Consider the following 26,898-nt stretch of genomic DNA (forward strand, 5'->3'; position numbering starts at 1 on the left):
AGTAAGGACATATATCTAGTTTACAGCAGATCACATTCCTCAAAACATTTTTGAATGTGATGCTTGAATGTCTGATGGCAATGAAGGCAACTTTTCTAGATGACCTTTATCTTGTAAAATTGTAAAAATCTACTCTTACAACCACTGGCGACTGGTCATTAGGGGCAGGTGGCACAGCCCCACCTGTTGTCACCAGAAAGAACTGTTCAAACAAATGATGTTATTATCAATTTTCAAATTTTAAGCTGCTATAATTTATTATCTATGAATATAACATCTTATATATTGCATTATATAATTTGTGTTAGGATTTTAGTTCATTTTTAATTGTTCCCTGCCTTGCTGCTTCAGACTGCGTTTTCCTAATTCATGTCCGCAGCGGGCCTACGGTGGCCGGCGTGAATGTGGGGCTATAATAAGAGCTGGAGAGGGCGCCGCTGCTCTGCCTTGCAGCCAATTTCTCCCAGTGGGCACTCGCGGTATTGCAGCGAAGACCACCATTGTAAAAGAGACGCCTGTAAAACTGTTGACAGGACGCCTCGAACGGCAAACAACGTCAATTATGACTCTTTCTAATATGAACTTTTGATCCATGGAGGTTTTATGTTTGTAAAACTTTCCTCGAGCCGAGAAAAGCGATTTGAAAGTCCGTGATGTCATCACAATGTAAAGTCTATGGGCCGAGCGGGAGCTCGCGGGCGGGGCCAGCGGGGGAAACACTACTGCGCGTATTCAGTGGGCCGCACAACGAGGAAGCAAACCCGGAAGCTAGAAACTTTTTTGGCGTATGCGCCAGGCGAGCAATTCCTATAGGACTGAATGGGCGCCATTTTTAGTCCGGTATCCAGCTCTTATAATACATCCATGGGCTAGCGCCTCTCTCACAATGCAATGTGTATTGTACGTGGGAAAATACGAATACGCATGCTCAGAGTGTTAGTGTACTCAATGTAGATCACACGAAATTAATGACAAGTGGGACAGACAGCCCGTAGCCCCACTAAAGCGTCATTTCATATTTCACGGTTGATTGGTTAGCTGTCAGACAGAGAGATTTCAAATGACGCTGCAGTGCGGCTACAGCGCGAGTTTGGTACAGTCGGCAAAAAAGAGGGGAGACTTTCTTAGCTAACGCCAGCTAACCTGAAGAAAATAAAGTGGATTTCATACTCGAGCACAGGGTATAAACCCTTTATTTGGAAGAGAAACTGGAGAAGCAGAGGCAGACACCTCGGAGCCCACCAGCCACAGAATACTGTCATCAGTCAAACTGCTGGTAAAATTAACCGCGGGTTTAACGTGGTGAAGTTTGCCCAGAGGAAAAACCGCCATGCTGCCCTTTCCTGAGCCGTCAGCAGGTGAGTGAACGCATACTTTATCATCCTTCCTTGGTTGTTCTGGTCCGTGCATTGGCCATATTGTTGTGCTCGATCGATTACTATAGATGGTGACGAGTGTCAGTGTGTCCATGCTTATCTATTGAGGTTGTTGTCATAAAGTTGTTGTCACAGAATGGGTTAGTATCCCTAAAAAGTTGTCTTTGCGCTTCGTTGTGGTGTTGAGCTCTTTGCTGTTCGCTTATTTATGGCCATCTAGGCTCATTTGTTCTGAGCTTGGTTGTGTCGACTTATGACGATAGAATATAGCATTTTTAATTAAGCAGTATTACAGAGAGGGTGTGTTTCAGTGATGCGGTCAAGCGCCTCGTTCATGACCGCATCACTGTCGTGAGTCAACCAGCCAACTTGAACTAACATTAATGCTTTCTAGAGATCGTGGCATTTCCCAAACTGAATAAATACCACACATATAAACACAAAACTGCTTTGCTAGCTCAATCTTGTTGTAACTAAGATATCTATTGATTTTTTTTTTCCATGGACAGATTTAGCTACTACGTCCGCAAACTTCACATATGTTTTTAAGCTAGTGGCGCTGTGTCACCAGCACAGCTGATGGAGGATGCCGGTGTTACAAATCAACTGGTTTTCCTGTTAACTGGTTACCTTTGTTTATAAACGTCGGGAGTTTATTCAGATGTTAAAATCACGGAGAGGAAACGTAGCTGACCTTGCAAATGCCTGATTATGATTTTATATCACTCACAATTTCATAGACTAGATTATCCATCTGATTCATTCAGCTTATAGTTTATGGAGTTCAATCAAACTTTGGGATCAAAAATATTCTTAACCATATTTTGATGTATTTTCTTCTTTGTGCTGCTTCCATATCGCTGTGTACTTGAGGGACACATTTCTGGACAATAATGTTCCTGCATCTGTTTGATGTATTTTCTTCTAAATGAAAACTCCCCACCAGGGTTTCGACACCAGGTGTTGAATCTAAAGGAAAACTTACGGTATATTGTGCTACATTACTGAGCGATGAGGCTAAATGTGGTGGAGAAGAAAGTACAATATTTTCTTGTGAAATGTAGCAGAGTAGAAGTAAAAAGTAGCATACAATACATGCAAATACTCAAGTAAAGCACAAATACCTCAAAACTGCACTCAAGCACAGTACTTCAGTTAGTGTCAATGTGAAACTAACAGAAAATCATGTTTTGAAGTGTATCAGATCAGACAGCACCGATGTTTAGTTTCCCTGTTTGTTTAGAAAATAGTTAACTAATATTTCTAGATTATATTACTTGCTTTATCCAAATAACTGCACACTTATATTCAGTAGTTACATTTCCATTTTCATCTACAGCTTGCCCAAAATATTGCCCATACTCATACACATTTACTATTTATGGTGTGAAGTAAACTCTCTCTCTCTCCCTCTCTCTCTCTCTCCCTCTCTCTCTCTACAGACTAGCTGTCTCTCATATTTTGACAGTTTTTAAATCTAAAAAAGCTGCAGATGTTCTGCCTTCATAGATTAGAAAAGTGTTTCATGACTTTATGGTTCAGATGAAAACATTCATGTAGCTTTAAAAGCTGACTGCAGACCAGTGTGAGTTGTTTATGTCGCCTGTATACAGTAAAATGACTGAAAAAAAAACCCCAACAAAAACCTGTTTTTATTGCTGTTAGCTGCTCGGATGATCAGTGCAACATCCTTGCTGGTGATGTATGAAAAGGACAAAAGGGCGCCTTTTTCTTTTGACAATTAGTCTGACTTCCCTCTGCTCCGCCTGCACATTCCTGCTCAGTTTTCCCTTCACGTGACCCACACACACTCCTACTATATACTAGATGTCTTTGTGTCTGAGCTGTTGAATGCTCCGGCTTTGTGCTGCTTCCATATCTCTGTGTACTTGAGGGACACATTTCTGGACAATAATAATGTTCCTGCATCTGTATGTGGGTGATAATGTGATAACTGCTACCACCGCATTCTCTCCCATCCTCTACAGCTTACAACATTGACTGTGATGATGGATAACCTTAATATCTAATAAGTATGTTTGCTTCATGTAATTATTGTTTTAATCTTTCTCAGTAGTTTTGTGCTTTTCTTATTCTTACCAATTCTTTGCTGCTTTAGTCATTTTTTTCCTCCAGGAAGTCATTAAAGTTACATTCATTCATTTACTCTAATCCCTCCCTTTTTCCTATAGTTTATCCTAATATTGGCTGGAGGGTTGAAAAGGAAGAGAGCGATGAGATGGTGAAGAAATCATTTTTTAAAATGGGGAAGCATCTGATTTCTTCAGAGTAGAGTTAAGTCTGAATAAGTTTGTCAATGAGGATCAGGACTGCATATGTGTAAAAAGCAAAAACACCTGACAGAACACAATGAGAAATATTCCTCTTTACAGATTTTTTTTTAAAAAAAGCTTTTTTCATTTCATATTTACTTTTTCCCCTTTTTAACAGAGAAACTAGTGTAAACTGCCGACCACAGCCAAAACATACAAACAAACACATAAGTTCAGCTGGAGTTTGGAGGACATTTCACTGGTAATTTCCTCTGGGAATCAGAGAGCATTATTCTGTTGTTACAAAGGTTTTACCTCATCTCCTCATGTCACCCTGTCTCCTTTTATTTGATATACTGTTTACCATTTCAGCCCATTTGCAAGTCATTATTCTAGATAATGCCTGCCTCACAGCCCCCATTAACTCCAAGCTGCTCCTAAAGTGCATGAAAAATACCCAGGAGAGAGTCTGACTAATGTATGCACGGCTATTCCACCTTCACAACCACTTGCTGCTGTTGTTAAATATCTTTCACATCAGATTTTGAACAGGAGTGGCATTAGAGGAAAGGTTAGCAGCCTGCACAGATCATGTGACATGACAAAACTCCATTTTTAAGTGCAAATATTGACACAGGATTCACCAGCAGATTTGACAATTTACCAGCATGCACAACATGCACATTACAAGCAAATCAGTGGAACCATTATGCTGAATCGGGGGGGTGGGGGGTGGGAGGGGGCGGGGGGCAATTGATTCCTGCCAGTTGAAACAGACACAGGTGTGTTTTCTGTCTCCTAATCCCATAGCTGCACACAGACTCATTTTGATTTGGCTGCTGATGGATGAGGATGATCATATTTATAGAGGAGGTTGTTGTTATTTCAGGAGGAAGCAGCAGAGGGCGCACAGCTCCAATATTTGAAAATGTTGGCCCTCTCCTTCCTCTGAATAAAATGGGTGACAACAGCTTCAGCAAAAGAAATACTTCTTCTTTTACGGTTTTATAGAAATTCTTTCTTCTCAGCTGTGAAATTCCTCATGAGTGTAACAGATACACATAAAGATACAGCAGAGAAGCAAAAATAGTGTAAAAACACATGATCTAATTCAAATATAGCTGCAACAGTAATGATCATTACATCATCAGAGTTAACATCAACCTTATTGTTTCATGTAAATATGCTTTAAATGACTGAGAGAGCTGATATGTTCCTATAAAACTATAAAACTAATCCTGCACAGACCTTCACATACTCAGACCTGTGAGATTTAAAGAGGCTATAGGTAAGAACTGTGAAGTCATTTACATGCATTAATCATTTTTTTTATTGCCAATGAATGGGTTGTAACATAACTTACAAAAATGAGACCTTCCTTGACTTTCTCAGTTGCTTATATCTGTTTTCTATGTGAAAGACTCAGGCTGTTTCTCCAGTGAAAATCCAATGGATGTGACATTTTTGGGTGCTCCTGATTGCCTCGCCTCTCACCTGCTAACATCAACAAACGACAGACACCCACCACAACAAAAACTGTGATAACTTATCTGACAAAAAAAACACCCTGCAGATATGAACTCCCTAGCTCTGTTACCCACCAGCTGCCTAACCATGCCAGCTATCACCGTTTTCTGGCTACAGTCCTTTGTTTTTTTGGGGGGGGGTTGAGATGATTCGCTGCCTCCGTCGACCACCACACATTTCACAACAGAACCGCAGCATGTTGCTCCCCGGCCACAGCTGGCTGAGCCTGCAGGCGTTTAATAAACACGCTTTGTGGGTCGGGTTGGGTCCGGACGGTTGATTAATGCATATTTTTGCAGGTTGAGCGGCACAGATTGGCTCTCATAATGGGTCGAGTGGGTGTGGGTATTAAAGAACCCTTACCCGAGCATCACTACTGGCCAGTGGTGTCTGGGTCTATGTGTTTGTGTATTTGTGTGTGAACGTGCACTTGTACAGCAGGGGAGGGGTCTGACTGAGTGGGAGTGAGAGATGCTTTGCTGAAACATGATGCAAAACACAACATTAGTGATCGTTTATGTTATTATAAAAAAGTGGAAGTGAGGAAAAACACATTATCTGCAATACTCGCACTGACAAAGTGCAAGCAGGTGCACAAGCAACAGGATGCTGACTGCAGCTCACTTAATGGCCATCGGTGTCACTAATGAGAGAGAATTTCTGATTCTTACATGTAGAACCTTTAAATAAAGAAATACATAAACACATATACTGGGCTTGTTGTGCTAATGGAACAGAAAAGATTCAATTCACAGTCAGAAGATCACATTCCACTCCTTCCAGACACAGAGAGTTAAATGAGGCATCTCATTAAGCTCTTTAAATGTGTTTCAAACATTACAAGACAACAACCTTGGCAGTGCTTCAGCAGAACACAACAGAAATCTAGAGTGAGAAAAACGAGTAGAGAGAAATGTGCCTCTTGTTTACCAACAGCCCCCCCCCCCCCCATGCATACCTTGTTGCATGAAAATAGATTTATCAATAATAGAACAAGACAAAAGAGAGTAAACACCTATAGCAGAGAAAGACCCATCATCTCCAGCCAAACAGGTCTGGAGATGAATGCAGTCACAGCAGCCTCACCTTGCAGTGGATGTTCACATCCAGGAAAGTGGATGAAATGTATAACACAAGGATGCCAGTTGTGAACAATGTCCTTTACTGTAGGGTTGTTTGTATTGCTCTTTCAGGCTAGTAAATGTATCCATTAATTTACCTGCTTCTTGTTTCTTTCATGCAGAGAACACTTTGGACTGTCCACTACAGCCAGAATAGCAACAAGTCCTACTGATGAGTTATGATGTGACAACACTGTGGTTAAGGTCTGGTTAGGTTTAGGCACAAAAACCACTTGGTTAGTTTTAGGGAAAGATGTGGTTTGTGGTGAGGTTATAGAAAATGTGGTGGTGGGTTCAAGTTACTACTTCCTTAAAGTTAGGCCACCTTCATCATTATGGCTACAATAATAACCACAGGATTAAGTTTAGGGGATGATCGTAGTTACGGTTTTTAAAAAAACGTCCTGACTCGCAGTTGGAAACAGGAGACTGTGGCAAAGTCCACTGTTGGGCTAATGCCTCCATCCACCCCTCCCCTTCTGAATGATACCACATCTGAACGGGTCATAATTACTACTGCTGCTCAAATGTAACTGTATGTTGTTTTTGAGAAGGTGACATTACAATCTGTTGTGTAGTTTTTCTTGAGAGGACAGTCTCAAGAACACACATAGACACCCATGTGGTGGTTGGTTTTCCTCTTTGCTAAGATTTGTTTGAGCAGATCTGAACACAGCAATCATACTTGGGTGAAGACCAAAACAGCTGTACAGAGACCCTTTAGAGTGAGTGGTCTCTGTCTGGTCCCAAACTTATTCTGGACGGTTTCTTTGTGGTGGGAACATGTTCTGACCTTTTATCTGACTGACTACAAGGCTGCAAGTTTGGGGGGCTATGGGGGCTGTTTAGCCCAGAGTTGCTAGCAGCTAGTCGGAGAATGAATCGAGGTCCAACCTAGACTAACAACAAAGTATTTTGGCTTCTTCAGGACCTTCTTCCTGTGTTTATGTTGTCTCCCGCCTCAGACACATCTGACCAATGAGAGGAGAGAATGTTCTCTCTTGTGTCGAAGTGTCCTTGTCCAAATTGCTCCCGATGGAGTGTGTGTATGAATGAGTGGCAAACTGTAAAGTACTTTGGATAAATCATCATATAAATGCAGAAATTTATGCATTTATATGATGTTATGCATTTTGGTTGGCTTGAATTTTTTTTCTGTGTAAAAATACACCAAGTTTACCAACTCATCCACTGATTCAAACCAAAACGAACCAACTATAGGTTTGAAAATGCCCTCACCTGACCTGCATGTCTCAGTACTCTGGAACAAATTGTATGAATATATATATGTATATATATATATATATATATATATATATATATATATATATATATATATATATATATATGTATATGTATATGTGTATATATATATATATATATATATATATATATATGTGTGTGTGTGTGTGTGTATATATATGTATATATATATATATATATATATATATATATATATATGTGTGTGTGTGTGTGTATATATATGTATATATATATATATATATATATATATATATATATATGTGTGTGTGTGTATATATATATATATATATACATATATATGTGTGTGTATATATATATATATATATATATATATGTATATATATATATGTATATGTATATATGTATATGTATATATATATATATAAGACTCCGCTGTAGAAACGACTGAAGCTGGAGATCAAATCCAGGATCAGTCACAGATGAAGCAGTTTAGTCCCAAGTTGCTTCACATAACTGTGAGCTCACCTTATACATCAATGACTGTATCACCTGCCAGCTGTCCGTCAAACTACAAGTTTGTGGATAATAGCGCCCTGGAGGTCTCGTCGCCAAAGATGATAAGCTCATGTAGAAGACAGGCTGCAGCTGGAGATCAATATATAACCAAACTGTGGTGTGTGGGGCTGTCTACTGCACAAACTCATTTGCTCATCCTCCCATAGAGCTTAGATCTGATTAAATATGGACTAGATTTTTTTTGAAAGTTGTATACACTTCTCTTGTGAGTCTAAATTTACAAGGTAGGGTTTCAACAGTTTTCCCAAGTCTACTAAATGAGTTGCCAGATTTGCTATCCTTGCCCAAATTACATTTTAGAGTTGAATGATGTTCTCCAGCCACAGGGGACAAAGAATGAAAATTTAAAAGCAAAAAAAAAATAATTTTCTCATCAGCAGCACTGTGAGAGCTTTCCTCACATATGATTTTTGAGTTTTTAAGTCTGTGGAAAGGTGCTTTGTACAGCTGAAATTGCTCAGCTGTGATTTTTAGCAGAGTCATCCAGTTTTTAACACTTACAACATCGCCAACACCCTTAAATGAGAACATCATCTGTTTAATCAAGAAAATCCAATAAAGGATTTCTTCCTGCGGCAATCGAGTAAACTCAATGACTCACAGCTGATCTGGATCCAATTCTACCTCACGTCTTCCTTACATCATCCATCTTTAAGTCCAGTTCTTCTTTAGCTCCTCCCACCCCAAGGCAAAGCTGCGGTTTATTTTCTACAGTGGTGGAAGGGTCACTGAAAGCTCCTACATTTCATGAAGGAGAAGAAGTAAGTAAGTTTAAGCTAGTCTATGCAGTTCATTGAAAAATGAAGCCAATGCACAAGTGCCAAAAACTGCAGTTCATCAAATGGTCACTTGAGGCTCCAAAAGTGAGTCAATCTCCACAGACCTCCATGTTAAAATGCCCAACTTCACAGCTCAAATAAACATGTTTGAAGCCTGGAACAAAAACTGACCGCTAGTGACGCAGCACTGAGCAGCGCCATGCAGCGTGCTGTTCTGAGCTGAACTTTTGTCAGACGTCCTGTTTCTATGTACTTTCTGTCGCTCACGTTGAAAGTGTATCATGGACAAGGAACAGCTGATTCATTTAGTTGAAATGAGGAGTTATCTCTATGATACCTCCTCATTTCACTACAGAAACCTCAATAAGGTAGCAGCTGGCTGGAGGGAGTTGCTGTTGGATATATTTCATGTCACTTCCAGTAAAGAAACATGTAAATATCACAATATAAAATGAATGTTTCCTGTTTAAAAAGTACAAACATAGAATAGCAAGTACTCACCCATCTTGTACTTGAGTGGTTACATCTGCAGCCTGATGTGAGTGCACAGCTGATAGATACCTGGTTTGTTTACATGATGTAACAAGTGCATATTTAATTCATTGTGGACAGAGAGCGTCTGGTGTTACACGATGCGGCCTGATAGTCAGACGTTGGCTTGCTGTTAGGACACGGTGTAACATGTATTTAAAAATGCTTGAGTAAACGAATCCAAAAAGATTCTTGAGAAATGGAAATGGTTGCATCTATTGTTGTCATTATGATAACACTAGAGACTGCTCCAGTTCATTGGTTCACTTTAAGCATCAAATGTAAGAACAGAGCAAAACCAAGAATTGAAAGGTTTCTGATCTCCTTGAAATTTGGACACGCAGCGCAATTAATATTAATAAACTGAAACTGTGAATAAACAAGCTATCAGCTGATTGGCTCTGCAGCAGCGGGGCGGGGCTTCTGGACTCTGCCTGCATGTCATGATCAGAGCTTTACAACCCTGCCATGAGAGAGACGAGGGGATGACCTCTCTCTACGTATGATAATGTTAAAAGTTAGGCTTTGTCATGGGTTTCCTGACTCCTCTTAAAAAAGACAAGACAAAAAGAGAGAGAGAGAGAGAGAGAGAGAGAGAGAGAGGGCGAGTGAGCTGGGAGCACGAGCAAGCGACAGAGAGACAGGCTGGAAAGTTTTCTCTGAGAGAGAGAAAGCCTGTGATGTTATTGTCATTTAATGTTATTTTCTGATTGTTTCACGGTGGTTAGGTTCAAAATCACAAATAAACAAACATCAAACACTCAACAGCTGATTTACTGTGGAGACAGACGCTCTTTTGGTGCAATTTGGACATGTGACACATAAACAGCTCTGTGTCTGAGTGCAGCAGGGGCTGTTTGATATAAGCATGGTCACATCACAGCGGGGTGGGGCTTCTGGGCTCTGACTTACTGAGTGGGACAAAGGCACTAACCCTGCTCAGAGAGAGAAGAACAAGCACATGCGGGAGAAAAAAAACAGAGTTAGAGGCAGTAAAACTAGCAGTCACATTTGATTGACAGCAAAATCAACCAATGGAAAGCCGTGAACTGCTTCTACGGTTCAACCTCAGTTTGGTCTCACTGGTGAAGTCTCTGTCTGGATGTAAACCATTTAATTGTAAACCATTTAAGTTTTAATTGATACATATATATGTGGTTCTTGAGAAAAGGATCTAGGGATGGCTATGTCGGTCAATCGAGCCCCCTCTGTTGTCAAGAAATAGCTCAACAGCTACACCAAGAGTTGCCATGCCTCATGGTGCCAAGCGGATGAATACCGATGACTTCTAGTGACACCAGTAGGTAACAGTTTTGACTTATAAAGTGAAATATCTCAACATTTGTCAGATAAATTGGCAAAGAATTTGGTTCAGATATGAACTGTTAGCAGATGTAAGGAAGCCTAACCAGAGTGTCTAGGAAGGTGTTAGGAGTCAGCCACAAATTGACATTGTCAAAGACTAAAATATTATTACTACAATTACTACAAATTAAAAAAGCAACAATGAAATAATTACTTGGCTTAAATGGCAACAACTCATATTACAACTCTAAGCAACATCACATGCAAACAACTACAAGGACATCCTTTCTTTCAGCTGACAAAACACAATTCCCTTAAATCGGCCCTTCACTCTACCGACCAATCAGCTCAGGCAGGAACCATACTTAATCAGATCAGATGTGTCGGTCCCTCTCTCACCTCAAGTGTCACAGGCTGGCATTTGTCATTTCAAGATCTGAGCTGGACTGAGGGCAGAGGCCAAGAGAGAACGCTAGAGTGGAGATATGGACGCAAGCGTGCCAGAGCTTTTCTTTGAGACTGTGAATAATGAATGATAACCCTCATCCCTGAAGTATTTAGGTTAAGTTTCTGTTTTTGTCTGTTTGTTAACCTAAATGAACTGAAACCAATACTGAGCTCTGTGCCTAGTTGCTGAGATGTGAAGAGGACCGGAGTGTGCTGGCCCATCACACAATCTCATGTCCGACACTGCAGGGAACAGGTGGAGCAACAGCAGGAAGCTATAGTCAAGCTCACCAGGGTTCAGGTAAGGCCTGCTTCCTTTTCTTGTTGATTGCCAACCAAAGTTTATGTTGTGGCCTGCTAGTGGCTGGTACAGCCAGAGGACTCAGTAGTAATTATATCCCCTAGACCTAAAACAAATAATTGTATCAATACTACCTGTGCAATCACTGCAATACTTAAATATTCCTCACCATATTACAAAGAAAACGTCACATCTTCACTCTTCACTACAAATCAACACAACAATTTCACCCCAATTCAACTCCCTACACATGGTACAACCTGTGACATCATTGATGACATTAGAAAAAACATAAAACAGGAAGTGTCCTCTCAAGAAAAATGGGTCGTAATGTCAGTCGCCATCTAGTGGCCATAGTAATCATGACTCGGGGAAGTGGTGCAGTCCAGATGTCATACAGTACATACAAGGTGACAAATTGCCATATTCAGACATGGCAGTTTGGGTGGCTGGTTAGACTTGCAAAAAGTGGACTTGGTGGACTTTTCTGCAGGAGACTGCTGTTCACTTCCTGCTTCCTAATGCTTGTCACATTTCCAATCACAAGTTTTTTGAAAACCTAACTAGGAAGTAGTATCTTTAACCCACACCACATTTCAAATGATCATTTAAACCCAAACCATGATCTTTCCCTAAACCTTGGTTTTGAGAAACTTGTCTTGCACTTACAATGGCTGGCCAATGGATGGCAGTGTACGGGATAATAGCTGTCCACTTTAATAACCACTAAGCATGATTGTCACATTATAAGACATTGTTATTTTTAACAGATGTGTAATGGTTTTGGAAAGCACAGACAATGATGTTGCTCTGCCAATTACTGCTGATAAAGGTGCCTGATTAGAAAATGCTTCTATGAGTCGTTCTGGTGTGCATGGTGAAACGACCTATTTGGTTGTTTAATTTGGGGAACTTGTTGTGTATTAGGCAGCATTCAGACCGAAATCAGCCCTGTGTTAAAACAATGCAAGGGGCTGCATTGGTGGGGCCGTGTTGTTTAAGGTCCGAGTGAGATAATGAAATACAATCCAGGAAGTCATGATGGACATATTGAAGGCTTATCAGATGCCAAACTTTAGTAATACTCACAGACAGGATTTCACAACTCTGGAAAGTTATCACAGCGGCAACTATTTCATCTTATCTTTAACAATCAAATATAGTGTGCAGGAATGTGTGCTTGTGTGTATGTGTTTATGCAGCAACTTGCCGGACAACCCTAAGTTGTTTTGCCAGAGCTCTCTGCGTTCGCACCCCTGCTGCATCAACACACTGCCTGCATTCAAATGAATGAGAGGGTTGCATTTTTTTCACACAAAGCTAATGTCTGTCTGAACACCACCTTAGAACAAGTAAACCTAATACTTAACTCAAGAGAACTAAATATTAAATCAATAAACATTGAAAATAAAGATGGTATTCTGGAAAACAAATAAATGACCAGTACGGTTAGAAACACATCTCACCCTCTTTGTCACACCAGACTTATTGTAATAATTTTGAAGATATCCTGAATTTTTCTCTGGCGCCACCATCAGGTCAAATTTTCCATTTGTTCATACTTGGGATGGAAGCTCCAGTCATCATAGCGGCTAAGAAGAATAGGCACATGGCCCAATACATGAGCAGGGCCCAGAAAGGAATTGGTAGTAATACCAGGGGAGCCAAGCACCTGCTACTGGTTGATAGAGCAGTCACCCAAGACTGCAAGACCAGGCAGACCAACCTGTGCAATGCTTGGATTGACAACAAGAAAGCCTCTAACTCAATGCCACACACATGAATACTGGAATGCTTTGAAATGTGCATCAACAGGATACTAAGAGCCTTTATCAAGAACTCAATGGAGCTGTGGAAAACAACTCTGGAGGCCAACTCAAAGCCGATTGCACAAGTTACCATCAAGTGCGGTATATACCAAAGTGATGCACTATTCCTGCTGCTGTTCTGCATAGGCCTGAACCCCCTCAGCCAGATCATCAAAAAGAGTGGCTACGGATACCGGTTCCAAAGTGAAACAACCATCAGTCACCTCCTCTACATGGATGACATCAAGCTGTATGCCAGGAATGAGCAGGACATCGACTCACTGATCCACATCATCAGGATCTACAGCAACAATATCAGAATGTCATTCGGACAAGATAAGTGTGGTTGGATGGTATCAAAGAGATGTTCAAGACAGCTACAAATACCCTGGGATCCTGCAGGCAAATGGGAACCATGAGGAGGCCGCGAGGAAGTCAGCCACAGCCAAATACCTACACAGAGTAAGGTAGGTCCTCAAAAGTCAGCTAAATGGGAAGAACAAGATACGAGCCATCAACACATACGCCCTGCCAGTCATCAGATATCCCGCTGGTATAATAAGCTGGCCAAATGAGGAGGTAGAGGCCTCTGATATCAAGAGGGTATGTATGGAGGGTTTCCCCCAAGTCCAGCACCCTGAGACTGTACACTAAGCGGAACGAGGGAGGCCGAGGACTGGTGAGCGTCAGAGCCACTGTTCAGGATGAAACAACCAAGATCCAGGAATACATCAGGAAGATGGCCCCGAAAGATGAGCTGCTGAGTGAATACCTCAGGCTGCCGAAACCCGATGATGCAGAGGAGGAGGAACCATCATGGAGGGTCAAGCCCCTACAAGGCATGTACCACCAACAGATAGAGGTGGCTGATATCAAGAAATCCTACCAGTGGCTGGAAAAGGCTGGAGTGAAAGACAGGCACTTAGTACAAGATCAATATATATATATATATAATATACACACATTCCCATTCCCTCAGCTGTATATGTATGTGTTACCATTGTCATCTGAAAATTAAAATAAATAAAATCTTAAAAATAGCCTCTACGTTGTCTTTCTTGGAATAACAAAAGCTGTTGAGCTCATTCAGGGCAGTTTTCTGTGTGAAATCCTACTTGACACCTTGGTTTATAGAGATAAACAGCCCCCCTCCCAATGTGGTGTGGCTCATCAGTAGTCAAATAAGGAGAGATTATCACCGCAGGTCCTTCTCTTAAATTATTTTCACAAATGGCTTGGCACAGAAAAGACAGATTACCACAATGCTCTCTCTGCATTGTCTCATTCAGCGGGCTAAATTGGAAATTATCTCAGTCCTCCGGATGGCCAAGTCACCACTGTTATACTAAATGCTCTGTTGGCTGTTGTATAGTCTATTCTCACTCTGTGGCATGCAGCATTCAGACATGAAACACTGCTCAATTTTATGGTAGTTATGTTACAGATAAATAAAAATGGCAGCCATTTAGTTTTATGACAGGAGAATAGGATTCAGTAAAGAGGGCTTTACATTATTTTATAACTCTGAGCACTGCTTTATGGGATTACAAACTGTAAACAGACTGCAAAAGGTTGACAGAGAACATTTTTAATATCCTTTTTCATAATCAGCAAAAATTAAACAGGAGGGATTCTGACATTATCGGTCACATCTCCTGAGGAGGAGAAGGAAGAGGAGGAGGAGGAGGAGGAGGAGGAGGAAGAGCAGGGAACACTTGGTTCATGTATTCAACATGAAAGCCAAACATTGAGGATTGAGCTTTCTGCTTGGTCAGGATGACTTCTGTGGCTTCTGTCACAGTAAGTGCACTGCTTACTTTTTCCTCAACAATGGATACAATGGAAACTAGCTACTGTGGGAAAAGAGAACCCCACTTACACATTTTCCTCACCCACATTCTTCCAGCTGTTTGAACCAAATTCTGGTCATTTACATTACTCTGTGCTGCAAAGAGCTGCCCCACTAGCCCACACACGTTAATAACCTTCTTAAAGCTATAATATGTAACTATTCTGCATTCAAATGTCTAAAACAACTAGACCTATGTTATATATTTTGTTAAGTTGTGTACTTACATTATCCCAAATGTTTCCAACAATTTTCAAACCCAGAGAGATCCGTAATTTTAAGAGTATGTGCGTACAAGATGTATGCGTCGTAACTTTTTTAGATCTTGGACGTTTTTAACTGTATCTTTTAACGAAGGATTGGAGGGATGAAGGATTTTAGTCACTGGATGTCTGGATCTTGAGTTATCAGAGAAACAAGCTGAGCAAATATTAGCAGTGCAGCTAACAGACCCTTCCAGACGTCCCCTTTCCGCCAAACAGTGTCGGAGAAACACTGATTTTTTTTAAGTGAAACTGCTTTATTTAGTGTTTTCACTGGTTTTAATCCCTGTGTGCATTTGTTTTGGAGAGGAAGAGACCTCTGCAGATAATTCGGCTCCTGGTAAAAAACATGTTGACCGTCTGTGTCTGAAGTTAGAGAAACAAGTTGAGCAAATGTTAGCAGCAGTTTGGCTAACAGCCCCTCCTTACGTCCTGTGACCACCGGACAGCATCAGAGAAACACTGAATTTTTACATGAGACTGATTTATTCAGTGTTTTTACCTGTTATCTGTTTGTTCTGGGAGGAGGAGACCTCTGCAGATAATTTGGTTTGAACGATGAACACTGAAGTAATCAGTAATCTCCTATCCTGGAGAAGCTGGTTGTTTAACAATGAAAACAACAACTCCCATGATCCAGGGATGATTGGGTGGTCAGTTTTGGTTACACATATTTTTTGGAGGCAGAGCTGCTGTGATTATCACACCAAGCCAAAGAACAGAGTTTAAATAACAAATCAGAAAAATGAAAGAATAAAAATAAATTCTGATAATTATTTTTCCATCAAAGCCCTTTTAATATAACCTCTCTCTGCCTTAGAGTGCCTGAAGAATTTTTTCTTTTCTGTGACAAAACACGTATGTTGTTTGTGTATCACCCTGCTACATTTTGTTCACATATTGTTTTGACATGTATTTCAGTTAACAAATGTACAGTATATCTCGCAATATGGGCTGGCTCAATGATCTTTGTTGTTTATAACTTCTGTTTTGGTTTAATATGGAGAAATTAATAGTTTTGTGAGCAACTAAAATATCCTCTGTTTTGAGTAGTTTTTGAACCAGCAGGGATCAAAAATACCAGGGAAGTAACACACTAGAAAAAAGGCTGGAACGCTAATCACAGAGAGAGAGGTGAACACAGACTAAATACACTAGGTAGGGAGAGATGATGTGGAACAACTAATCAGGGCAGAGTAGGCAATCACACAAGGGCAGGAAGTGACGTATCTGAAACGAGAGGAGAGGTGAGTATTTCAAAATAAAACAGGAAATGATGAATGAATGACAAAAAGTCTTAAAAATATAACCTGGGAAGCAGGTCGAGACATAACAACCAGATCTCTCTGCACCCTAGTCAGTCATATGCTCAAAATGTGTTAGTTACTGTTGACACAACCTAATTGTAAAATGTAATAGACCCACACCAATTTACCCCCCATGCAAAGGTGTTATCAGATGTTAAGAGGTATGTCAAAAGCAGGGCCGTCACAGGGAGGGTGCGACGCCCTGTGCAAGGTCCTGCTTATTGACATGCATGCGCATGAATCACAGTCACACGCACATAGCTATTCTAGTTCTACTGCACACAAAATCTCAGTGCAATACATTTCTAACCAGCAGAAGAATACAGCGTCATCATGCACACAGTCTCAGCTATGACTTTTTATTATTATAGTCTCAAAAAGGAAAAAAAAATCATCCACATCATCATCGAGTCAGCTCAGCTGTCAATTTATTTTGGCATGTTGAAGTATGACAGTATGTTAAAATTCAATATTTCAGGTCTGTATTCTACATTTCATTCATATTTTAGATCATTTTTCAGACCAGTTATTTTGGTGAGACCTCGCTCTTCTAGATCCATTGCAGGCTGTATGATACGGGAATATATAGGCAATACATTTTGAACAAGTAGGCTAGAATAATACAGCATCATGTGCACATTGTCTAAGCTTAGTTGCTATAGTCTTTCAAAGGAAAAAATCAACACCCACTGATGACAGTCATCTCATCTGTCCCTATTTTGACATGACATTTCTATGTAAAAATGACAAAAGCTGAAATGTTTTAATTCAATATTTCAGGTCTATACATTTCATTATGGTGTAGGATTATTTTTTCATACTGGTCAGGTCATACATGGCCTAGCCTACTGTAGTGTGCACTGTACTGTAACTCAAACAAATGAGATGGACTCAGTCCAACTCACCATACACATAAATGGATTAAGTGAAAGTCACTTTCCTTGACTTCTTGGCTGCAAACTCAACGATAAAATCCTTGTAGTCCAACGTGGATGCAACATCCTTTTCAACTGATAGAAGGGCGAGCCTACGTAGTCTGTCCTGCAACATGGAGGAGCGCAAATAGTTTTTGATTAGTTTCAACTTTAAAAAGCTTTGCTCACCCAATGCTACTGTTACTCAACAGGATCCTGAGCGCAATCTTACAGTTGGAAGGTTCCTTTTAATCCTTTTGAGAAAACAAAGTGTTTGATGTGCTGTAGTTGTTCACTTTGGAAGTATCTCTCCAAGTATCCTCAACTCATGGTAGAGGTCAGGTGCGTTTATGTCCTGAGCTTCAGACGTGCTCAGAGCATCATTCAGTCTTGTGTCTTTGCAGGTCAGTCTCCTCCATTTCACACAGTTTGGTCAGATCAAAAAGAAATCCAAACATGTTGCCAAACTACATTTTTTAAAATGGGCACAGAGAACAGTGAGAGCCTGGTCCATTATCACAATAAAGTAGTCTGTTATATATGCTTGCTCTGTGTCTGGGGTATATTCATTTTGATTTTCATCCCGTTTGTGTTTCATCATGTTGCTTTGATTACAGGTTCAGTGTCCATATCAGAGGCAGTCTCTGTTGCAGGGGATTTTGCAGACACAGATCTGTTGTCTCTGTATTTTCGCATGAAGTCAATTAGTCCATTTAGCTGAGACAAGGCCACATCCAGCTGCATGTCCCTGGACTGGAGTGTCTTACTGACAGTGTTCACAGCAAATAGAATATCATACCATATGACCATAGACATAATGAATTCAAAGCTTTGCTTTTCATTTTGGGGTTGCTACAGTCCTCTGCCTCTTCAAGCAGAGCATCACTAATATCACTTGTTTGATAGTGTGTTGCTTTTGCACTCTCTAGCCAACATTCCCACCTTGTTCAGATAGTTAGGGACAGCATTGCCTGCTCACTCTCTGAATCATAGGGCCCTATTTTTTCTTGACCTTGACCTGACCTTGAAACTGGCTTTGCTCGTCTCTGTGGTCAGGGACGTCATAGACATCATAGAAATACTCCTACACCTAAAACTTTATTTAAAGGGAAAGTCCATACCGTGGATGCAGTCATATAAACATCTGACCATTTTATTTATTTATTTTTTAATTTATGACGTTATTGTTGTATTATTGTATTGCTTAGTATTGTTGTAGTATTGCTTTTAATTTGTTGAGCTGTTGTTATCATGTTTAACTGTTATCATGCTATGAGAGCAGTGATGTGACTGGCTGAGAGAGTTTTTAATAATCACTACACCCACTGATCTATATCCGCCTTCACCCAGCCCTTTTGTGCTTTGTGCTGCTGCACATACATGAACTAATATAGCAGGTGTTCACAGAGACGCCCACACAGTCTGTTTGCCAAAGACTCTTGTCGCTGCACTCGCACAGCTAAAACCGGGTCCACAGATGTTAACATCAAAGTCAAGTTGTCTTTCTTCATGTTGTTAAGTCTAAAATCAAAATCAACATTTTTTTTAAAAATACAAATTTGACTTGAGTGCAAGTCATGTGACCGGAGCCCACACACCTCTGCCTCCTCCTCTTGACCCTTCCCACCCTTTCAACTAATGCTCCTCAGTCAGAATCACCTGGCATTTTAGCTGTGCTGACTGCACTTGATCTCACACTGTGAGATTATTTCTTGTTCCAGAGCAGATTTTCCTCTGAGAAATGTTTTTGAACTTCAAAAAAGGAGAAAAAAGATGAACCTCTCCTCTCTTCTTGATTGTTTGGAAACTCTTTTTGCCCACTACATTATTGCTTAGTCAGAAATTGTAGTTATCCATGCAGGAATAGCCACAAACATTCATGCCCTCGAATTGAAAACAGCGTCAAGAGTCTCCTCTCCTGTGCTGAGAAAGCAGACTCACTCAGATGATCTTATTGTTGCAATTGATTGAGTTTGTTTATGAAGCTCAGTGGATTCGTCTGCAGGCTCTATCCATATGATGGAGGTCTAGGCTCATCCTTCACCCTCATCAGACAGTTTTCTAATCAGCTCCATCGACTGCTGCTGTGGGCGTATGGCAGCAAACATGTTATAGAGGGATCAGAGAACAGCATTGAACTGGATTTTGTCTTGGTGGAAACACTGGCACATCCTCTGACACTCTAATTTAATAAAAGTGGCTCTGAAGTGGATTTCTTTGTACACCAGATACAGTACACAGACCTGCTTAGTGTTAAGGAAGAAAAGCAATTCATCATGTGTGGCGTGTGTCTTTAATGACATTGTAACTGGCAATGATGAACAAGAAAACATTTAAAAGGGAACTTAATCAGAAAGTAATACAGTGGTGCAGTAGCAGGTTGGAGTTGGAGTTTATATTATAGCACTCTTAGCTTTTAATCAGTGAAAAATGACGACTCAGATATTTGCCACACAGAAAATGTTCCCAACATAAGCAGAGATTTAAGCCAGGAAACTGTTTTTGTTCTTGTGGGGAATATTAGTTTGGTTCTAAAATCATTCCCAGTTTTGGCCATAGCTTGGCTCCACTTGTTGCTTAGCTTGTTGGTAAAACCTGTTGAATAGACAGAGCAGGAACATGGCTACAGGTTAACCTCAAATATGACAAAGGAAAATTTGTAGCAGCACCATTAGCTTCTGGTTCCTTGTACTGAATGTTCAGTTTGAAACACAACCACTGCTTGCATTATCCTTCTGATGGAGGAGGATTTTCTTACGTCGTGCCCATCTTTCATTTGATGCATGTAGATCTGAGTTGTTCCTGCATTAGGATTCAGCAGGACCATTATGCACACCGTAATACTCTGCTCTGAATAGAAAAGCCTTTGTTAATGGCCCTATTGAGTGGTACAGTATGTGACTTGCAGGGACAGCTTAATCATTGATTACAAAGAAGTACAGTATAACTGTGGGCAAAATTTAATAAGTATGAATACTGCCAAGCTTATATGGAATTTGGGCACAACTATTATTTGACCCGATGCTCCAAAGTGGCTGTGAACTCACCATGGTTAGTTAAATGGTCCTGGAATAGATCCACCCAGCCATTACATGTGCATCAGATCCATCAATGTTTCATTTGATCCCCAACTGACCATTTCTTCTTCCCAGTCAAAACACTTCCTTAGCCAACATTTAATCTTATCCATGCTCCTATAAATAATCATCTATATGCTTCTCATTTCCATCCAATTTTCAGATTTTCTTCCTACCATCACTTCACTGACAGTGACCACACTATTTTTAATCTTTCTCAGCTTGAGCTCACTGTGACTGATGTAAAGGCTCGGCTCTGACTGTAACTTTGTTCTCAGTTTATAAATGACTGCTTCTTCAGACAAGCTATAGCTGTCGTTTCATTAGCTTGATCACACATAGGTATATTAGCATGGAAAATACAGAGATAACCAAAAAAAGCGTTCCCACTGTATTGTCTTGCATTGCATGTGTGACACTTTGTAACTTCTTCTTATTAAAAGTGAGGCAGGGGTAGATAATAATAGAAATATGAATCATAGTCTGTCATTGTTCAGTCACCCAAACCCCTCACAACGTAACTAAGCTGAAAATCATGTACAGTATGCTGCCTGCTGGGAATTCTGTTAAATGTTAGCAATTTTTGTAATTGACATCTCAAAGGATTAAACATCTCCTCCAGACATGTTTTAAGGCAAATAAAAAAAATACTCTGCGTTGAATAATAATTTGGGTTTGATGTGTTCTTTTCATAAAATAGTTCAATTACCTGTTAGAACTCAGATTTAAGTTGAACACGGAGAAACTTTCCTCCTTCAGCAAATGAATGTGGAAAAAAAAACTGTGCAGTGAAGCTCAAGTATTTAAGTGAAGTTTCAATAAGCAAAATACATTTTTGAGTGGAGGTGGACTTTTAGAATATTACTGAATACAGAAGATAAGATTGTTTTTGTCCAACCCTGACATACTGATATTTAGAAAACTGTCAATTTCAGACACATATTGTATAGACTGATTCACACGTTTTAGTGCCTCCTCTCTCTTTGTGCAAAGTTCTATTAGTACTAATAATCTACTTCTAATTGTTCTAATCTATCTTCTAATCACAGGGTAGCCTGATGGTGATGCTGTTAAGCATGACACATGTTATGAGGTTCCATTAGTCTTGCAAGGAAAAAAAGTAAGGTTTCATCCAATAAAACATGATGAAAATCAAAAGAGGGAACAGCAGATGTGTCCTTGTCTCCCTGCCTTTGTATGAATGTACTCTATCCATCAGTCTGTCGAGAGGAGGCTCAGGTCCTACCTGTTTTGGTGGCAACTGGAATTTGCTCAACATCTTCCTAAAATATATTCTTCATATTTCTTTATAAGAGCTACTTAATGTTGTTAGTCTGTTCTCCATTCTGTACCATTTGTTATTTCTGTTGTATATGTCATCTGTTGCATGTCTGTCCTTCCTGGAAGAGGAATCCCTCCTCTGTTGCTCTTACTGAGATTTATTCCTTTTTTCTTTGTTAAAGGGGTTTAATGGGGATTTTTTTCATTTCTGAGTCGAGGGTATAAGGATAGAGGGTGTCATATGCTATACAGATTGTAAAGTCTTTTAAGGAAATTAAACTGAACAAGAGTTTCAGTTAAAGGGACAAAACTGAAGTTATTGTAAACTCCATCATCTATCTTCGTTTACTGTCACTCTGTTCATCCTCATTTCTTGTCTGCAACCCCTTTAGAATGGAGCAGTAAATGGTTATAAATGATCATTATTATATTTTTAAACTTTCAAGCGGGATGTGGATTGGCCTGAATCTATACTACTTCTCTTTTTAGCTGCTTTTGAAAAGAATAAAGGTTTCTCGCCCTGGGCTCTACAAGCAAAGCTCTAGTTTGAAGATCCATTTGATTGTCTATTAGTCATTTGTGCACTGAACCTCTCAGGCAAGCTGATGCCTGAGGACATAAGAGAGGCAACATTTATAGCCTCTTTTAAGCACATTATTATTACCTTTTCATTTATGAGTTTGAGCTGTCCTCAGTACAACAAAATGACTAACACATCCACTAAGTCATCAGAATGAGTTCCACTGACCGTCGTCCCTTACTCCCTGTGTTGATCTGCTCAGATGAACAAAGCCAGTGTTGTTGAGTAATCTCTTGCTTGTGCTTACTAAAAGTTGAACATTCTGTTGAGCTGTCTGTGACCTTACCATCAGCGCTTGAAATCCCATTATTTACCAGCTAATTGGACATGAAGCTGAAGCTTTGAGCAGAACACGATTGAGCACAATGATAGATGAAATCCCTCCTAACTTGACCTCGCTGTTAGTGAGGTCTGATTTGATAGCTAGCCTATCAGATGGCCAGTGGTGATTATCATGCCAAACAGCAACACAAATAAATGTCAGAAAAAGTCAGGCCTTTCATCCATCTCTCTCGGGTGGAAGCGTCATGTACCATGAAAAAGATTAACTATGACTGGAGAACGTTCAAGCACATGGACGCAGCAGCCGTCAACTCATCAAACGGAATTCAGGGTTTCATTATCAGGCAGAGAGCCTTCCTCTGCTCTGCTCTGCAGCACTAACACAGCCTCCTTCCCAATGCCATCCCATATCTCCATCCCCACCTTCCATCTCAGGTGCATCGTACATCCTAAACTGTACAATTTACACATTGCTATCCAACTCCACGTTGTGGGATTTCCCTTTTTTTTTTTTTTAAGCCTCAGCGCACACACAGACACATTTTTACAGTTCCCTACCTTCACATCTGCCATTCTCTTCTTGGAGTCATTGCAAATCCCTGCGCAGTCCCTATGAAAGAGAACTGACACTGAAATTTACATGTGGATTAATATGACTGGGGGGTCGCTTTTGTATGCAATACAAGAGATGCTGGTGGTGAATAAAAATGCATGAAAATGCTGGCATTAAATATGCCATCCTCTTCCCCGTGGTCCCTGGAGTTGGAGCCCCTGGCATATTCTTCTTTCTCTCTCTTTCTCACTGCTCCCAACAAAAAACGAGTCTGTTGAAAATCATCCAGCTAGATTTCAGTAGTTACCAAAATGCTGAAATATTGTAGCAATTGTTCTTTCTCTAGCAATGCTACTGGAAGAATTGCTAGAATAGATAGCTGGTTGCTATTTTCTGGCATACAAGCAAATAATTTGACACAGTGCAATTTACTCTCTGGGAGGCCCACAGCATGAATCATAAGAAGTGCTGGAGCGACTTTATTTTTCAGTTTTCAATGCCGCTGCGTGAAATATCTGCCTCTGTCTGTTATGTGACCGTCATGGCAGATGAGCTTGAATTACTGTTAGGAATGCAGCATCATTGAAGACAGCTGAAATACTTTGCATGTCGGCGTAGTAGTCCAGCGGATCTTCACACAGAGGGGGCAAACGAGCGGAGTTAGAAATGAAAACGACGGTTCACTGAGCAGAGAGGTCGACTCTTGAGGCCCCAACCTCACACCTTTCACTTCGCTTCTGGAGCTAACGATCACATTCAACCCACTCGGCCTCTACTCCACATCTCAGCGGTTACCTCCTGGAGTGCAGGGAGCAGCAACACTGATGGTGTTAAGGGTCTTGTAAGCAAGACAACAGCAAAAACCTGTTTGAGTTTCAAACCAGGGACTATAAATTTTGCATGTGTGCAACATGCCAGTATATATAAATCAACAAGTCTTCTAAATTAAATTGGATTTTCCTCCAGACTGACACATATAACCATTTTTTGATTTGTGCCTTCCAAAACTGTTATGTAAAAGCAGAATAAGTCAAATACCTAGTTTTAACATGAATTCAATTTTGTCACAGAGAGGCCTCTTGTTATTCTTTTAGGAGCCCTTGGGAGCTATTTTGTCTCGTGCCCAAAAAAGGTAACGTGCTGGATTTTAGCTATATTTGGGGCTTATGTTTTAAGAATGTAAAATTCCATATATGTGACGTGCATGAGATGAATACGTGATCATACATGTAGCATCTCATGGCCTTATGTCAATTGATTGAATATGTGTAACATTAGAATGTTATCAAATCAGATGTCTCATTGTCTTTGGAAAACTATATAAGGTGTATTTCATTTTCCTTTCTTTGAGACCGCCTGCTGTTTTCTTCCTTTGACTTCTGTGTTGAGGTTCGTCTCCTTACAGCTGTGTTTGTGTATTTTTTCATATGTGTGTTTAGACAATTTCCATCACAGTTACACATCACTGTTGTAAAAATCAAACCATGTTCTGATTGGACATTGCTTTGGCTAAGGGACCTTGGTTAGGGCTAGAGAGAGACATCAGATTGGTTCAAATACCTACAGTACCTGGTTTAAGAATGACTGTGGCTAAAATGAAAGGAAATTGTTCAAACTGTTTTGAATGTGCTCTATGTGTTTGAGATGCTGATAGGAGGATGATATTGTGGATTAAACTGGTTGTTGGTGATTAATTCCACATGTCAAGATCAGATTGTTGGCCACCAGTCATCCAGTGCAGCTGTTTTTATGTGCTGTGCTAGACATAACTGTTACTGATCCTTAGCCTGGCCAGCACACTATTTGTGTGAGTGATTGTCCATGAGTGTAATGATAATCCATAAGACTTGGCTTGACGTGTGGAGTTAAGCAGGATTGTCAAATAATCAATTTCGCCCCAGTGACTTACTTTTTGCCAAACAGCCGTGCTATTCCTATTGAGATTTGTCTCTGATTTCTTCAATTGATCCAGGGGATTTTATAGACACATGGGCTTGACTGCTGTTGCACTTCGCTGAACTTTGTGGCAGTTAAGCTTGGCCAGGCTGCTTAATGATTTCTTTCGTTGCATATTTATCTACTGCGATGGCTGTGTTTTTCAAAGCAGAGTGGTACTAATAGTACATCAATAATGTATCTGGTGGCCTCACAAATGAACTGTTTGATAGACACCAGCACACAGTGAGTGGGAGAGTGTGGAGGGAATGCAAGAGCCCAATTAAAACTAATAATTCATAATATTTTCATATAAATAAACATCTGTTTTGCTACTATTATCAATTTATGTGAATCAGTCTATACTGTGTTCCTTTAAAGCTTTTACATTTGACGTTCTAATGGTGTCTGACAATTTCTTAATTACATTTCACATATGATAATGTGTCATTCACTCATATGATGATCTTGTTTATTCTTTTATTAAAATCCAGATGAAAGAATCACTCTAGTTATCAAGGCAGAAAGGCCTCTGCTGCTATCCAACAACTTCAAGTAACATGCTGGTGGTTCCCCATGTTTCAGTCTGCAATTTGTTTAAAAATGTTACTTTGTCGATGTCATGTTATTGTCATGTGTTGCTGCACTCGCAAGCAAGCAACCAAAACTTTTACTCCATGATGCATTCATGGACACTGACATCCTTAAACTGACTATTAGCTACCCCAAAGCAATGCAACGATGAGCCATAGTATGTTGTGAAGTCATCCAACAAATGTGAATATTCTGAAAAGGCGATAAACGTTAATCTGATTGTTTCTTGCATTTCAGAGATTATTACTCAGCAGCCCTCTCTCCAATCTCAGATGTCTAAGTGTGCATGAGAGCACCAACAGGAAGACGTTTCAAAAGAGCACCTGCCTGCAAGACTATGTGACAACAAGGTAACTTTGACAAAACACAAAAGATGTGAAATGTTCACTGTGATTGATTTACAAACACAAGGAAGTTTAAAGCAACACAATGTCACTTATAAATGTAGGAAAAGTAATTTTTTTCTCTAAACAATAAAAAAAATGTAGCCGCTGCTACTCTGCCTCTGATTGGCTCTGACTCTGATATTTTACCCAAACCATCTCACTCCTCATGCCTAAACCTAACCAACCTAAGCAACGAGGGCAACGACTACTAGCCAATCAGAGGTGGAGTAGGGCGGGTCTTTGCGACATGTGGCACATATCCTCACTCATGGCTCCTCAGAGATCCCTCCTTGCTTCTCAGAGCAGAAATAAGTGCTTTGGGACGGTCTTCATGATGGTGGAATGGAACAATTTCCAGTTCAAGTGAAAAGTGAGGATCAATCAAATTAGGGACTTGAGATGTACCTTAAGAGAACAACTGGCTGAGAGTGCCATCATAGCTGTGTCCCCAAGCAACAAGGTGTGAACAAAGGTTCCTACGTAAAAGCAAAGACACCAATGACACACTCCATGGCAATTGGAAATTGCTATATTAAACAAAATTTAATATAGACCCGATCTGTTCATTTTAATACATTTCTGTTTATTGAAATGTGGTGATATCTGTTC

At 40.2% G+C, this 26,898-nt stretch overlaps 1 long non-coding RNA gene across 1 annotated transcript; it reads left to right on the forward strand.

Annotated features, from left to right (window-relative positions):
• The first annotated feature begins 815 nt into the window (after positions 1-815).
• On the forward strand, positions 816-26,898 carry LOC122996000. The gene is made up of 3 exons (XR_006406911.1): positions 816-1,358; positions 11,343-11,460; positions 26,141-26,898. It is a non-coding gene; the product is annotated as an uncharacterized LOC122996000 (long non-coding RNA).

This window comes from Thunnus albacares, chromosome 13 (genome assembly GCF_914725855.1).
Source record: "Thunnus albacares chromosome 13, fThuAlb1.1, whole genome shotgun sequence".
Classification (NCBI taxonomy): domain Eukaryota; kingdom Metazoa; phylum Chordata; class Actinopteri; order Scombriformes; family Scombridae; genus Thunnus; species Thunnus albacares.